Genomic DNA, 11,845 nt, shown 5'->3' on the forward strand with positions numbered 1-11,845 from the left:
TTCCCTAGAATTCGTTCAACCCTAGAGATAGGGCGTATATCCTTCACGAGGGTATAAAAGCCCATACATTTTTTACCCTAAGTTAGTTCTTGTTAGTTCCTGATAGATCTTAAGTCCTACTCAAGTTCTCAAGTAAGTTCTCTTCACGTTCCTGTATTTCAGTCAAGTAAAGTGTAGTTATTCCTCCTTTCTGTTATGCATTGTATTTTCCCCTTTTAATTCAATACAATTCATTAAGTAAAGTCCAGTGTGACAATTGGTGGAGATGCAGCTCGTTACCCGTTGTTAACGAATTAGTGCTGCTTTAAAGATAGTCGATGCAGAAGAAGAATAGCTCACGTTTACCTAGTTGCCCCCGGGATCCAAGTAGACGATTGCACCCGCTTCGTGACTTGCCCACCGCGCTGTCTGGTAACGAGACCACAGCAACTAACGAGGCACAAGACTCAGAAATTTCTACGTCAAGAGAAGATTTGGCGACCTCAGGTTCAGAGACGAATCGCCAGAGAGGGTTTGAAAATCCTGCAAGACAGTCAGAATCAAGTTCTGACTCTGAAGAAGATTTAATAGAACCCACCCACCCGGTTGTTCCTCCGATAGGACAACACATTGTTGGACCTCCAAGACAATTGCAAGAAACAGTCATGGCGGCTGTGAGAAAGTTTATAAGTCCACCTATTTTTCGAGGTAGCCCAACGGAAGACGCTCGTCAATGGTTAGAGCGCTACGAGACTATCTCTACCCACAACGGTTGGGGCGATGCGGACAAAAGAAATAACTTTTGCATGTACTTGGATGATGCCGCAAGAAATTGGTTCTTGTGTGCAAGAGTGCCAAACGACTGGCAAGATGTGGCAGCACAGCCGGCTGCCGGAGAAAATCAAGCAAGACCTGCAGTGCCTGGTCTACGTTCGGTATTTTTGAAAGAATTTCAGCCTAATTCCTATGGTCTTTTTCAAGAAACTAGACTAAGAAGTAGAACCCAGGGAGTGGATGAACCAACCACCAGGTACTACTACGAAATTCTTAATCTTTGCAGACTGGTCGACCCGAACATGTCGGAAGTCCACCGGCTAGAGCATCTTTTTAGAGGTCTTCGACCAGCACTTTTTAGAAAGATCTATCCTCAGAAGCCACAAACGTGTGAAGAATTCCTAGAACTGGCAAAAGTCTATACGGAGACATCGATGATGTCAGAAGCCAGAGGATGGAAGGACCCCATGGCAGAATCACAAAAGTCATCTGAACAAGTTCCGAACCTTTCAGTCGTCTACCCGGAGCAACAAGCTGATCTTTTAAAGACGATGCGTGAAGTCATTCAAGAAACTTGTGAAAAATTGTTTAAGCAAAGCAGTCAAGAGCAAGCGAAACCTAAAGGGCCGTTCAGACCCAAGGGACGCACAACAAGCGGTAAACCACAGTGTTTTTACTGCAAAAAAGCAGGGCACATTGCCCGAAGCTGTTTCAGAAATCCTGAATCAGAGAATTACAAAGGCCCGGCAAAGGACGCTGGGGCAGGAACAAGCTCAAAAGAAAACCCATCCGTAAACTCGGTGGTTCAAGAACTGGTGATGCCAGAAGAAAGCAAAGGTGGTTCAGAAGACTACATTTTGAATTTGAGCCCTGCGAGATTGATTAAAGAAAAAGTGAAGTGCGGTAAAGAAACTGCAACAGCTTTAATTGATACAGGAGCCGCAGTCACAGTGATTTCTCCTGAATTGTTGAAAAAAACGGGGTTCGTGGAAAAACCCCGGAGTGGACCGAAAATACGTCTTGTAAACGGCCATACTCTGTCCCCACAGAGTACAGCCGATATTGTAGTAACCCACAAAGGCAAGACTATCAAAGGAAACGCGATAGTCATGCCAATGTCAGGTTTTGAACTACTATTGGGAAATGATTTCCTACAACAGTTTCAAGCCATTCACATTGACTATGAATCTCAGGAACTGTCGTTTACGACAGGGAAGTCACCACTTCCGGAAATTTCGGCTATTCAAACAGAAGAGGTCAAGGACAACAAGCTGGTTACAAGAGATCGTCAAGAGATACCAGCATACTCAATTAAGCAGATTTCAACAACAGCTTCCAGTAAGATGGAAGGTTCCTGCATTGTGACACCCTCGGAGTCATTGTTAGCGACCAATAGCCTATCGACCGGTCATGCACTAGTCCAAAAAGATTTAGAAAAAATTCCTGTTGCTAACTTGTCTCCGAGAACGGTTTGGCTAGAAAAAGGAGTGACCTTAGGGACGTTAGAAGAACACCCTGAGGCAAAAGAGACAGAAGCGAGCCAAGAAGTCCTAGCAATCGACACCTCAGTCGAGGAACAAGATTTGAATCAAGATGAGAGCCAATTGTTAGAGCACCTAGAAGAAAGAATTGCAAAGGATCTAACAAAAGAAGAAAAAGAGGAAACATTAAAAGTCCTCAAGCAATTTATTCATTGTTTTGCACTAAATGAAGATGATTTGGGATATTGTGCAGTAGTCAAACACGACATTAACACGGGAACTACTGCCCCAATACATCAACTCCCTTACAAGAGTGCTTGGAAAGAAAGAGCAGTGATCCAAAATCAAGTGGAAGGAATGCTACGTCGAGGAGTAATTGAACCGTCTGACAGCCCTTGGTCTTCTCCAGTGGTTCTGGTGAAGAAGAAAGACGGAACTTGGCGTTTTTGTGTGGACTATCGCAAGCTCAATGCGGTAACAGTTAAAGATTCCTATCCTTTACCGCGCATAGCGGATACACTGAGTCGCCTAGAAGGGGCGACGTTCTTTTCAAGCATGGATTTGCAAGCAGGATACCACCAGGTTCCAGTGGTTAGCAGTGACAGACCGAAGACAGCTTTCATCACTGCAGATGGATTGTACCAGTTTCGCACTCTTCCGTTTGGTCTAACTAATGCCCCTGGCACTTTTCAGAGAGCCATGGACATTATTTTGGCTGGACTTCGCTGGACAACATGCCTGATCTACCTAGATGACGTCATAATTTACTCAGCAACTTTCCAACAACACTTGGAACGTCTTCGCTTAGTGCTGAGTTGCCTTGTGAAAGCTGGTTTGAAACTAAAGTGGTCAAAATGCTCATTCTTGGAGCACACTCTAAAAGTGTTGGGACATGTGATTTCAAAAGATGGTGTAGCACCAGATCCTGAAAAGCTCGAGGCAGTCTCGAACTTCCCATCACCTAGTGAAGGCTATTCTACAGCAAACAAAGTTAAACGAGTGCAAAGTTTTTTGGGCCTATGTTCGTACTATCGACGTCATATTCAAGGTTTTGCTTCAATCGCTCGCCCACTCACGTCACTCACGAAGAAAGAAATTTCGTTTGTGTGGGGAGAAGATCAGGTAAACAGTTTCGTTGCCCTGAAAAAAGCGCTAACTTCAGCTCCAGTGTTAGCCCATCCCAACTACGACTTGCCAATGGAAATTTTTCCTGACGCCTGCGGATACGGGATTGGAGGTGTGCTAGCCCAGCGTATTGATGAGGCAGAACGTCCTATCGCATACGCAAGCCGTTTACTGACTAAATCGGAAGTGAACTATTCGATAACTGAAAAAGAGTGTCTTGCATTAGTGTGGTGTCTCTCCAAGTTTAGATGTTTTGTGTGTGGGGCTGCAAAGTGAAAGTCGTCACAGATCATCAAGCACTGTGTTGGTTGATGAGCAAAAAAGACCTAGCAGGTCGTTTAGCACGTTGGAGCTTGTCGCTACAAGAATACGATATCACGATCGTATACCGCAGTGGAAAAACGCACGACAACGCAGATTGTCTTTCAAGAAATCCATTACCAAAGACAGAGGAGCAAGAAGACGACCGCTGTGTCGTCATAGGGGCACTAACTGATGACCTAACACTCGCTGAAGAAGAAAACGAGTCCCTGGCAGACAAACAAAAAGCCTGCAGTAATTGGAATCAGCTAATACAAAAAATCCAAAGTGGAAAAGCAAGAGTGAAAAATTTCGTGATCAACGATGGCAAACTCTACAAAGAAACTATAAAGAATGGAAAAAGTTATAGAAGATTGTGCGTACCTGTAGAGTATCGTGAAAGAATCCTATACGCCTACCATGACGACATCGTTTCCGGTCACCTTGGAATCAGTCGCACTCTGCAAAAAATTAGTGATCGTTACTACTGGCCGAAGATGACACTAGACATAGTTCGTCATGTGCAGAGCTGCGTACACTGTCAGAGCAGAAAAGGAGTCCCAGACAAACCTCCAGGACTTCTACAATGCATTAAAGTGGAAAGACCGTTTCAAAAAGTAGGAATGGACCTTCTAGGGCCATTCCCGCTCTCCACAAAAGGAAACAGAATGATTATAGTGGCAGTAGATTACCTGACCAAATGGGTAGAGTTGAAAGCTATGCCCACTGGAAGGGCAGATGACGTGGCAGAGTTCTTCGTTCAACAAATCTTTCTACGCCATGGGGCTCCAGAACAAATCATCACGGATCGGGGAAAGTGCTTCATCGCCGACCTAACTCAAGCTGTCGTCAAGAAACTACTCACCAACCACAAGACGACTTCCAGTTACCACCCCCAGGCAAATGGAGCAGTGGAAAGAATGAACCATACATTGGCTGCAATGCTGTCCATGTACGTCAGCAGTGATCAACGGGATTGGGATGAAACCTTGCAGTACGTGTGCTTCGCATACAACACGGCTAGACAAGAGTCTACGGGGTACTCACCATTCTTCCTCCTCTACGGACGTGAACCAAGACTTCCCATTGACTTGGAGTTGGAAGCAGACCCAAACCCGTTGTTGGAAGAAGAAGAAGCGGCAGTGGGATATGCAGATCGTTTAATTGCCGACTTAGCAGCAGCTAGAGAGAAAGTGAAAATTAGAATGGAGAGTGTGCGGCAAAAGCAAAAAGAAACTTACGATGCACGTCATAGAGAACTGACATTCAAAGAAGGAGATTTAGTGTTGATTTACAAGCCTGTGCGTAAAGTGGGAAAATCAGAAAAACTTCTTCATCGTTGGCTTGGACCATTCAAAGTGTTAAGACAAACCACTCCAGTGAACTATGAAGTGATATCGGCAACCGGCCGAGGTAAAACGGATATCGTTCACGTGGTTCGGATGAAATCATTCCATGAAGCTGTGTCAGGTCCTAGCATCACCGAAGAAGCGGCAGAAAAAGAAGATGAGAATCATCTAGAAGCAGAAACACAAGAAACACCTGCTTCAACTGATCCACAAGCTCAGGCCAACTCAGAAGAAGCACCAATTGAGCAGAGTAATCCATCATCAAGCACCGAGGAAAACGACGTGGTCACGCCCGCTCCAGAACCAATCACGCCAGCTTCAACGAGAAGACCCACTCGTAGCAGAAGACCTCCGGCCAGATATTTAACTCTATTGGTGCCGTTCCTCATTTTCCTGATTGGGCCGCTGTCAACCAACTCGCTGATCCTGAGAGAAAATGCAATTTTCAAACAACAAACTGATGTGGCGTTCAGTGAATCATCATGGACCATCGTAACAGACCTTGACTTGGGAGTAGCTGATACAGCAACAGCATACTTGAAGCAGAAGTTAACCCAGCAGCAGGAAGTAGCACAGAAGTGGAAGAATACAGGGTCACGGCCACAACAAATAGCAGCCAGAAGAATCGCTAGCAGAACAGAAACAATCCTAAGAGGAATGGAAAATGTAGCAGACCGATTGACAAACATCAGAAAAGCATTGAATACTAACCAAAGAAGTCCTCGAAGCCTTGTCGACGGTGGAGGGTCAATCCTGAAATGGCTGTTTGGAGTTTCAACACAGAAAGATTTAGAAGAATTAAATAATCAAGTACAACTTGTTGCTCGAGATCAGAGAGAAGTAATTCACATCATCGATAAGCAAGCAACAATTGTAAATGAATCACTTTGGGAATCCAGAACAAACGCAAAACTCATCAGAGAACTGCGAGGCCAGTATTCCATGCTAAGCAATGTGACAACAAACCTCATGGACAGAATGGTGAAGATGGAAGAGTTAGAACTAAATCACTTCGAATATTACATCCAACTGGACGAAACATTTGAAGCGATGAATCAGATCTTGCAGTGGCTACAACATTTGGCCGATAGTCTCGACGTCGGCTTCAGTCTGTTGGCCAACGGACATGAATTGTTTCGCCAGCAAGATTCAACAAAGTCATTAAAATAATAAACGAGAAATTACCAAGAGGATGGTCTATCTCCAGCGAGGAGCTTTGGGTCGCCTACAGAGAATCAACCGTCACGGTGGCGGCCATGGAAAACTCGTTTCGCCTCTTCATAAATGTTCCCATCTTCGATCACAGCCAGCAGTTCAAGCTTTTCGAAATAATCAACCTTCCGGCAGCTACAGACAACGGAACACATGGCGTCTCGCTCGGAAATCTACCAGAGTACCTTGCTGTGTCCGCCGACCTCGAAACGTATCTGGAACTATCCAAAGAAGATGTTAAAGATTGCAGCAAAATAGGAAGACCGTTGTGTAAATTTCATACCGGAATTAGCAAGAGAACAACCCGAAAGTCGTGTGCAATGGCTGTCTTCTTAAACGATTCGGCCCGAATCAACACACAGTGTAAAAAGAAATTCACAGACTGGCGTGGACCTGAAGTGGGTTACATGGGATCCAATCAATGGGTCTATTCCGCAACAAAGCCGCACGAGATTGTGTTTTCGTGTCCAGCGGGAGGGGAGCAGCCACCTTTGAGAACAACAACGTTACCAGCTGTAAGAATGTTTGAAGTACCTTTGGGATGCACCGCTCGAACAGAAGAATGGGTATTCCCAGCCAGCATGGAAGGAAGTGTAACAGCGCCAAAACTACAAGCAATTGTGCTTCCAACAGTGAAAATCTTTGCACAAGATGTCCAAGAAACCGAAGGAAAAAAGCACAATTTCGTCGAGCTTCCACGAGAAAACAATACGTCGGTAGACATAATCAGTCAGCTGCTCCATCGCAACGCTCAAGCAACGTTGTCGTCTGAAATGACGGGAGAGCAAATTCAAAATTTAATTTTGGAAAAAGAAAAACAAAAAGAATTTTACCTTACTCGTTACCCTTTCGAGTTAGTGGCTTTCAATATTTTCCTAACATGTGGAATAGTGCTCCTAGTGCTTAAATTCTACATGTTACACAAGCGTCTTATCGCTCATGAACAGTGCGAAGACGCTCCACCCGGAGACCCCGGGAGGGACGAAATGGAGACTGAAAATCTCTAAAAAGGAAATCGTTAGTGATAAAGAAGAAAAATAACTGCTGTGTTAAAAAGTGAAAAAGGTGTATTGTTTTAAAAACAGAAAATGTACAATCATTCTTCACACTCTTCATCAAAATCTAAAAGATCATCGTCTTCATTGTTATTGCTCTCAGCTGCGGCGTCCAAAACTTCGAGCCTAACAAGCCGGGCATCTTCCCTAGCTTGCATCTCCTCTTGCGTGATTTCTCGGTAGAAATCGGAGCGACGAGGTGTGGGATGGTAAATGTCCTGCCCGGACTCCAGCCACCAAAGAAAACGTGCGTGGAAATGAGAAAAGTGATTTCTGTACCTGGCATAACCAGGATACGTCCTGAAAAAAGAAAAACATCAGTATGAAGTGAAACAGAATAAATTTTGGAAAAGATTACTACCTGTAGTAGTGGTCGTGTAACCACGGAGTAAAGATGATTAAAGGATGGCCAAGAAGAATATTGTTTTCGTGCACTCGCGTGAACACGACCAAAAACTCCTCACGATGGTATGGCGATAAACGACCGAAGCGGATATTATAATCGTGAAAGAAACCACCACAATAGCACACAAGAGCGCACTCTATGGAGGAGAGATTCTGGAAGACAAACTCGAACGTAAACATTTTTGTGTCGAAGCAAGAAACAAACTGAAGACGGAAGACAGCAGTTGAATTTCTTATGCATCATAACGTCGTAGTTTACCTTTTTTCACACCTATAGGTGTGAATTGCTAATTATAGTCGTCTTTATTACGTTTGCATTGCTTCCATAGTTCTAGAAAATTCCTTTTCGATAAAAGCACATTTCGTTGTATGCTTGACTTCTATTGTAGTCGTTCCTCTACCTCTCCAAAGCGACCACGCTTTACCGTATGCCTGTCTTCTACTATAGTTGTCCCTTCACCTCTATAATGCGACCGCGCGCTTTTGTACGATTGACCTTTACTGTAGTTGTCCCTTCACCGTACTAAAGCGACCTCGCTCTATCGTATGCTTTTTTATTACTATAGTTACTCACTCTCTATTAGCCTTGGGGTTATTTTGAAAATTACGGGTATCTTTTCCTAATATTTTGTTCATGCCCGTGTTTACCTTTTTAATGATTGTTAGTACAGTCGGGTCGCCTGTCTTGAAGAAGGGGGACCTGTCGCGAGGGAAAGATAGCATTGGGATTGCCATTTCTGGAAAGGGGCGTCAGCCAACATTTAATTGTTTGCAGCACAGTTTCCCTTGAAAAGAGGCGCTACGACACGCCAATAATTAGTAAAATGTGGCATTCCCTAGAATTCGTTCAACCCTAGAGATAGGGCGTATATCCTTCACGAGGGTATAAAAGCCCATACATTTTTTACCCTAAGTTAGTTCTTGTTAGTTCCTGATAGATCTTAAGTCCTACTCAAGTTCTCAAGTAAGTTCTCTTCACGTTCCTGTATTTCAGTCAAGTAAAGTGTAGTTATTCCTCCTTTCTGTTATGCATTGTATTTTCCCCTTTTAATTCAATACAATTCATTAAGTAAAGTCCAGTGTGACAATATGGAATACTAGCAGTGAGCGTAATAGCTGTAACAATATTGATTGGATATGTCTGCATTGCATTCATACCATTTGCTACAATTTTCAACTTGTGTAAAAAGAAAAATAATGCTAAAAATCACGAGCAGGAAATTCCCATGCTGTCACACATCCATAATGATACACAAATCATTCCGGGTAAAGGACTCTGTTGGAATGATGGATGTCTCATTGCACCCCAAAAATGAAACTTGTAACCCGACAATTAGAACACATTTTTATGCTATGTTAAACGTAAAATTAGTAACGTCTATGTAACTAACAAACCTACCTAGCATCCGTACCTAGCCAAACCTAAAAAAAAAAAAAAGAAAAAAAAAGAGAGAGAAGAAGAAGAAAGGAAAAGGAAAAACGTCCATGGACAACCAACCATTAAAGTTGTGTATTCTACTGGAAATACAAGGAACTAACCAGTATAAAATCGGTGTCAATCAGAAGTTGTCGGAGAAGACGGTGTACGTTCTGCATTGCCACTGAATGATGGGATTTTTCTTGCAATTGTTCCTGCAAGAAGAGTGATGAACGGCAGTTGCGGTGATAGATATCCTCACCAGACTCTAGCCACCAGAGTAATCGTGCAAACCAGATTGGGTAAATGTCGCAGTAGCGAGCATAGCCTGGAAACTGACTGAAAAAGAAAAACAAGTCAACAGAATGCTAAGAAAAGAACCACTTTGCGACTTACATATAGTAACGGTCGGTAGGACTGACTCGTCGGTACCCGAAGTCAAGAGGAGGACAATTTTCAACACTCATCGAAAAGTTCTCGATCAGTGGAAAGAAATCTTCGGAAGAGCAAATGAGACTTGTGATACGCTATAACTTCGAAAATCCACAAGGCAGTATCGACGGCAGCACGATGAGACACTACGCACGTAAAATCAAATTCCATCATGCACGAGGGAGCTCGGCGAAGGGCAAGAAACGAATGAAACACACCGGAACAAAAAACAACAATTATAAGGTTCGCATCGAAAAAAATAAATAATAAAAATAAATAAATAAATAAATAAATAAATAAATAAATAATAATAATAACCCTTTACCTATCTCCTCCACTATTCCACTCTCCTACTAACAAGAAATGTTTAACAATTATAATTCTTACGGTGAAGAGAAAAGAAACAACTGCATAAATTAGACTTAGAAAATTTTGTAGACCTATCGGTATCATTATAGCTTCCTTAGACATAAATATATTCTCCAACCCTGTAACCCCGAAGGCAACTTCTGTAAAAAGGGGAGGAATGTGATGAGGACATATACCGAAGAACGCCACCAATTAGTTAGCTTAGCTAATTAATAGATTCCAGCCTTGGATGATCCCACGGCGAACTGGTATCAGACAGTCCTTCATCCTCACGGAGTCTTCCCACGCCAAACCAGTATCAGGCAGCTCTTCACCCCTACGATCACTTCGTCTTCACGTGATCATCTCTCGGAGGTCACCATTGACGTCAAGAGTGACCTCATAATAACTGATAAAAGCTGTGACAAAAGGGGGGCTCGGGGTCTGTGTTTAGTGTGTTAAGAGTGTATTAAGTGTCTGTGTTAGAGAGCTTAGCGAAAACCAAATATCGAATTGAACCACAGGAAGGAAATGTATGACAGCTTTCACAGAGCTGTCTACGTAAAAATGCAAGAGGAACTGGAGATAGAAGAGGATTACCTCGTTTCATTAGGTAATACACTGTAATTATTTCATTAAAAATTAGACCCAAAATAATTAACCCGCGTTTTCTTTAGAGGAAAACGAACTTGGTTCCTACTTCGGCAAAACCTGGTTTTACATTAAAGAAATGTGGACAATGGTTTATCGCACCAGCATTATGACACTCGGAAATAACACTACTAACCAGATGAGCGGAAATAGGAAGTCAAACACATTTCTTTCTCCCCACACGGCACATCTCCTTCCTGGGAGCCTCCTAAAAGGTTCTTAGCCTCCCCAGCGCATCAATCATGCCGTTGGGAAGCACTGAGGAAGGCCACTAGCAGGTAGAAAATTTGTCGAGGAGCATGCTTATATATGCAATTCAAGAAATTTGTTGGTGATATTCTCAGGAGTGTTTTAGGAGCTCCCTTCATGAAAGCAAGACTCATGCGTTTAAATAATGGGAAATATAAATCGATTGGATTTGGTAACGACATTAGAGCTGTATTAAACATTTTCATCTAATAAACCATATTCGTATGGAACGACCTGTGAAAGCATAAATATTTGGCAAGGAAATACTCATTTTGAAACGAGGAGATGTGATAAAACAACACTCAATTATCCAGTCACGGAGCTTGGAGGACAATGGAATTTTCATGATTAATAGTACTTCAATGGCTCAGGGTAATAGCTGGGAGTAGCGTACGTTGTTTTTGTACTAAGCTGGAGCCTCTGTGTAGTAACTGGGAGCGGCGAAAGTGGTAGTCTAGTAACTGGGAGCGGCGTAAATGGTAGTGTAGTACTCCGGCGCTTTTGTAGTGTAGTGTTTGGGGGGCTTCAGTCTGGTAGTAGCTTGGAGCTGAGTAGTATTCATTGCCTCGGCGTAGTAGCTGGGAGTACCATATGTTGTTGTGTAGTGTTGCACTTCAGTGTAATAGCTTGGTATAGCATGCGGTAGGGTGTAGTACTCGGGTGCCTTTCTAGTGCAGTATTGAGGAACATCAGTGTAGTAAGCTGGAGCTGGGTATGTGGTTGTATAGTACTCCGCTTTCTTTTTGTAGTACTCCGCGGCTGCAGTAGTTTAATAGCCCACGGCCTTTGTGGTGTAGTATTGAGGAGCCTTAGTATAGTAAGCCGGAGCTGCATATGTCGTGGTGTAATATTTGAGCGACTTTATAGTGTAGTAAAAGTGGGCTGCATACGTCGTGATGTAGGGTTCGAGAGCCTTAGTGGTGTAGTACTCGGGAGCATTGGTGGTGTAGTAGCTAGGCGCACATTGGTCGTGGTGTAGTAAGGCGCCGGAGTAGTGCAGTATTCAGAAGAAGACGAACCGATTGGTCCACCGACGACACGTCTAAATTACAGGTAATGACGTAGCAG

General features: G+C 43.3%; 1 long non-coding RNA gene across 1 annotated transcript; it reads left to right on the forward strand.

Moving 5' to 3' along the window:
• Positions 1 to 10,347: 10,347 nt before the first annotated feature.
• LOC130688063 (uncharacterized) lies at positions 10,348 to 10,967 on the forward strand. Its single transcript, XR_009000297.2, has 3 exons — positions 10,348 to 10,490; positions 10,555 to 10,806; positions 10,873 to 10,967. It is a non-coding gene; the product is annotated as an uncharacterized LOC130688063 (long non-coding RNA).
• The last annotated feature ends 878 nt before the right edge of the window (positions 10,968 to 11,845 follow it).

The sequence above is a fragment of the Daphnia carinata genome, chromosome 3 (genome assembly GCF_022539665.2).
Source record: "Daphnia carinata strain CSIRO-1 chromosome 3, CSIRO_AGI_Dcar_HiC_V3, whole genome shotgun sequence".
In the NCBI taxonomy this organism is placed as follows: Eukaryota; Metazoa; Arthropoda; class Branchiopoda; order Diplostraca; family Daphniidae; genus Daphnia; species Daphnia carinata.